Source organism: Cariama cristata, unplaced genomic scaffold (genome assembly GCF_000690535.1).
Source record: "Cariama cristata isolate BGI_N322 unplaced genomic scaffold, ASM69053v1 scaffold26952, whole genome shotgun sequence".
NCBI lineage: Eukaryota > Metazoa > Chordata > Aves > Cariamiformes > Cariamidae > Cariama > Cariama cristata.
In genome coordinates this window covers 5,972-11,768 of record NW_009604807.1, presented here as the reverse complement: position 1 = coordinate 11,768, position 5,797 = coordinate 5,972, and positions in this window count along the sequence as shown.

The window sequence follows — 5,797 nt, the reverse complement described above, 5'->3', positions numbered from 1 at the left end:
TCCGTGAAGCCCTATAGATCTTCCCTTTGCGAGCAAGGACGGCTCTTGTACCAGATACCCTGCCTTCGTTTTTGTGGATGTCTACCCCGGCTTCGTTTCCAATGCATGTCCTGGGTATTTCCCTCTGTTCCAAGGGGCTGCAGGGAGGAGTTTTAAAGTGCTGGTGAGCTCTGGCCTCCAGCGCCGCGTGGGTTTGCGCGCATCCCCAAAGCACGGGATGCAGCCGTGATCGGTAAGGTTTTCTGGACTGTGTAACCAAACCACCATAGGAGAGAGAATAGCCATGGTTGTTCTAAAAGCAGTGATAAATCAGAGGAGTTTGGCACTGGTTACCGTTGATCCTGAACAGTGTTGACTTGCACAGGCCTTGCAGTATGTGCCCGCCCTTGACAGTGTGCTATGTCAAAGTACATTGTTTTCAATTATGATAATTTCTTTGCATTCAGACTTATCTGTAAAGATTCTACTGGGGTTTTTTGTTTGCTTTCTTCCTGTTGCCCTATTGTTTCAGAAATTCATGTGTCCCATATAGCAAAGAAAACAAGCGAATTTCTGCAGGACATTTGCTGCAACTATTACTGTTAATCTTAATGAGGTGATTGTCACATCTCTTTGAGAGACTGTAATTCAGCTTGTGCATGGATAGTAACAGGTCTAGTGTCAAGGTAACCAAGAGGAGGTGTGATCCAGCTGCTAGGTGAGAAGGTTCGGAGGTCTCTGCTCTGTCCCCTCACCGTCCCTGGCCCACAGCAGAACTCAGGCTGGGTAGTTCAGGCCTTACCACAGCCCCAGCGTACGGCTCCCACGGCATCCGTCGGCTTGGCTTTCATCTCTTTGTGGTCAATTTTCCGTCCCTTCTTCATAAAAGCTTGTGACGCTTCAATACTTGAAAAATTCTTGGAAACCTATGATTGAAAATTCTTATTGAAAACTCAAGTTTTCTTTACTCTGCTTGTGGTGAGAAGGCAAGGGGCCACCAGCAACGTTACAGAACATGCACAGGGCAATCCAGCGCCAGCAATCCCAGGAGAAACCTTGGTTTGCCGAGGCAAACTGTTCTTTCCCGACACTGGTGCTGGTCAGACACAATGGAAGGGACAGGCTGCTCATGAAGTGTAATTAAGGTATAATTCATTAGAAAGAGATAAAGCGACCTCTGATCTGGTACATGCGGCTTACAAAGGACAGAAAGAGTTATTGCTGGCTACGTTACTTCTCTGACCATACTGGTGGTGTCTGTATTGGTAAACATTCGCCAAGCAGCACGTTTGGGGCTTTTCTTTTCTACAACATTTAAGGCTGAGTCCAGATGTTTGCACATCAGCATCTCATGTTGAAATTTTCTGCATCTTCCAGAAATGGGTTGGGCAAAGCTGTGGTACCTTGTACCTGGTGCGGGGTGGACAGGAGGTGGGTCGTGGGAGCACGTTTTCCCATTTTCCTGTTGACTTCACTGGGACTGTGGGCACTGGGGATGTGTTGGAGCCACACCAGCACATCCCAGGGCCAGGTTTTGCAGGATTGCTTCCACACAGGACCCAATTTTGGACTTCATTCCCTTATTCTCATCATTCTTTTGTTACCACATACTTACAGAATATTGTTAAATGTGAGAAAGTTTATAATATTGATAATTTCTAATAGGTAACTCATTATACACATTGCATATTTCTGCACTCATTAGATATTTAAAGCACGATCCATTTTGTTTTCCAGTAACTGGAAGATAAGTTATCCAACTCCACTTTGAAAATAAAGATACTAGAACCTTATTGCTTCAGAAGTTGTTCTGAAGACATTAATGAGAATGAGCTTTCCTGGAGGTTTATGTGACTTTCTCATGGAATTGCCTACAAGGGCGTAGCTTTCTCTAAAACGATGTAGGCAAGTCCAAAATCCTAGTGAAATGTAAGATCACTTTTGTTTTAATTTCATATGACTGAAGAATCTTACAAAACTTTCAAGTCTAAAATAATACCAAAACACTCTAAAATAACAGTTGGTTTCCTACAACTTTAGGACTTATAATTACTTAGTACAATAGTCATTTTAAATTGGCAATATCTTGATGAAGAGATGAAACAAGCAGCACAGAACATTTATGAACTTGACTTTTGAATCCAATTTTACTCCCCTGGAAGGAAGTGTATTTTGACTTGAAAATTGCATGTGGTGAGCAATCATACAGTCCCTGATGGCATAGGGGAAGATTTTTCCTACATGGGAGTATGACATGTCTGCTTTGAAGAGAACTTCATTGTTTCACCTACCTCTAAAGAATGAAAAAATCCCAATGTAAGAACATACTCTTGAATTTTTCTTCCTGCTGTCTGCTGTCAGAAAATTGCCTGTACAATTGCAACCAGTTAATTTGTGCCTATGATAATGCTATAATATGTCTGTAATTATTGATGATCAAAGATTAGTTAATTTCATTCACGAGTATTCTGTATGGCATTTTTTTCTCAATTAAAATGCAATTAACAGTCAGGCTGGGTTAGTGCAGTGGATGACAAAGGCACTGCACAAAGTTTTGTAGCTTTTGCAAAGTTACAGTGCTTAAGTGTGTTAAGTCTCCTATTCTATTTTATTATTACCTCTTTTGCTATTTTTCTTTTTTTAATCTACGGTTTTCTTTAAATGACACATCTTGTTATATTAAACCTGTTCAATTTGAGCAATTAATGCAATATCTGCAAGCAGTACCCAACTGCCCTTGCTAGAAAAAGATCTGTTCACACCACCAGCATCAAACTTCTGTCCTTTCTTATCACAGTAGATGCGCCCTACGAGCAGAAACGTTCTTTCTTAGGGCATTTGACATTTGCAGCCCATCTCTAGTAACCGGCCCCTTCTTGGCCGGCCAGGGTGGCTGCCACCGGCAGCTTCAGGCCCTGTAGTGGAAGAGGGAGGTGGAGAGCTCAGCCTTTCTTTCTTGCCTTCCCTCCCAACCAAAGTGGCTCATGTTTTGTCACCGCTTCTGCCCAACGCTGCCTCAGACACAGTGGCCAGTTCCATGTGCCATACACTGAATTAGGTCACCTCAACATTTGAGCCAACACCAGCAGCTACAAGACACAGTTGACCACTCTTGAACCCCACCTTGCTCACCTGCACAGGCCTTTGGAGCCGATGCAAGAGCCCCAAGGTTGCACCCCTTCAGCTCTTGTCCTTTTTCAAGGTCTTAAGTCCTGCCAGGTCACCCCAAACATTAACTTTGATTGGGGATGTGGCTGGGACAGAAGCTGTGGTTTATAAGGTACCAACATCGCTGTTCAAGGCAACGTTGTCCTTGCTGACCAGCACCCTGCGCACTTGATGGGTTCCTGGTGAGGCGGTGAAGAAGGGCATGGTGTCCTGCCTCTGGAGTGGGAATGAGCTTTCCTCCTGCTGGACATTGTACCAGATACTCCTGTAAACAATCAGGAGGTATCCTTATATCTGCCTGCAAACTGACTGCATTTCAAAGGATGACTTGCTTGTTTGGTTCCAGTCATCCTGGAACAGTTTCAGACTGGTTGCAGCTGCATTGCTCCCCTCTGGGGAACACATCCACCAAAACGGTCAAGTGGTGATGTCTTGGAGGATCTTCCAGAGGAGTCAGCAGGATCCATGCAGGTACCCAGGCAGGCAGACCTCAGCCTGCAGGACTTCACGGGAGCAGTCTGGCTTCTTGACTTGCTTCTGATCCAGTGCAAGTCCTTAACCTGAGGACTTGACTGGATTCCTCTTCTTTACCATGCGAGATGGAGTGCTGTGTACGTACAGAGCTACCTAGTACCTTTTGCTGAAATCTGTCTTTTCCTGGGATGCAGACATCAAGCTTAAAGCAGAAACAGCTCAGGAAAAGACGTGCTCAAGGCACGTGCCAGTGGAAGCACACAGACAAAAAACCTGAAGCAACCACACCATAAAATATTGTCATTGTTGTCATCTGGGCAGATCCCAAAGGAGGAGAGCCTCCTTGCACTCTCTAGATCAACACTCGAGATGTTTGACCTGGATCTGTCACCAGCAATCTTACTGCACTGCTGAAACTCCTGGCGACAAGACGAGCAGCAGCAATGTAGTCATGGTCCCTGGAAAATTCCATAAATATCAGAAATTTATGTCTCTCTTAAGAGTAGCTTGAAAGGTGAGGGCAGTTAACTCTGGAAACCTCTGCTCAGGAGTGAGAAGGCAGGGCAGAAGTTGAAGGACCACATGTAGCACTAGCACCAAAAACTGGTAGGGTCTGTATCTGCGGGGTTTTAAAGGTGATCTTCAGCAAGAGAGACATTGTGTCCAGAGCAGGGGTCTGGGAGTTAGGAGAGCTGGGTCTTATTCCGCTGTCTTCGCTCCAGAGGTTTTATCCAAGTAGACCCTGCGCCCAAGTATCTGCAGGGTCTTTGAGTTTGCCACGTCGGGGCTTCCATTTCCCTTGCTCTGCAGAAATAGTTTTCCTGTTAGAAACACAATTTGAAACAGTATTGTAATGAAAAAATACGATGAATAATTTTCAACATTAACTATCCTAAAGTGTGGTTAGTCCAGGGTTCATCTCCTTTCTGTGATAATTAACTCTGAAATCCTGATTAGCATTATCTCAGTTAAGCCATCTTTAATGTCTGCCTGCATATGGCCATGTCTGTGTACCAAGGGTTGGGGTGTTTTAAGAGTGCCTGTGGCTATAATCCTTCTCCAAATTAATCTGATGACATAACATCCATGTGATGTCATCGCTTGTTCTGGACCATTGCAGGCTGTGCAACTACAGCGTTAATGTAAAGCCCGAAGGCCATCTCCTGTGTGCTGCTCCTGTCCCCGGGGCTCGCTGCTGGCCGGTGCCGGGGCGAGGGGCTCTCCGTGCCCACCGGCTGTGCCGAACACCCTCCGCGTGCCGCCCAGGTCGGAGCTGCCACGTCGGGGAAAATCGGCATCCGATCAGCCTCTTCGCATCGACAGAGGCGGCGGATGCTGCGTAAGGGCTAAACAGCCCTCATCCACACACGGGGCACCTTGAAGTCAATAACGCTCCGCAGATCCAGAGTAAACCCACTGCTAACAGACCAGAGACGCGGTAACAAATGGGAGGGAGATCAGGCCGGAGCGCAGAGCCCTGTGCTGGGGGTGATGCAAACAGCACGGAGAGGCAGCGAGGGCAGAGCTGCCAGTGACACGAAGGAGCAGACAGACAGGCTTGGAACATCCTTCAGCGTGCCACCATTTCCTCCTGCTACCTGCCATCTAATAGCAGCTCTGCTGCACTTCTTCTTGGCAGCCAAAACAGCTGCATCTCTCACCTCAAAAAAAAAAAAAACAAACCAAAAAACACACCACCACCCTGTGCATTCAAAGTCTTCTTGCAAACATACCACCTAGACCTGACTATTTTGCTGAACTCTGACTTGCAGCCCGTACTTTTTATATCATGACACTGGATTCTGATGTATGAAAGAAAATCAATTTCTTCTCCCTCTCCGTGCCCCATAGCTGTCAGAATCATTGCTGCTTTTTATTTTTTACATACAGTAAGTAGGAATAGATGCTTTAAAAACTCTCTTGTTTCTCAAGTCAGGATGTCAATGAGCTATGAATAATGAAATAAAAAAATTTCAAATGAATGGCTAAGACGCAGCAGAGAATTTTAACCAGGGAAGAGAAACAGCATAAGGACTGCATTACAATCATCATCCTTACGGCCAGATAAAGCACTTCTTCCTGCTCGTCTTGTGCGGCGGACAAAAGGAGCCCGGCAGGCAGGACAGGGTGCCAGCATCCCGAGGGGGCATGTGCCGGACTGCCCACGCGCTGCTGC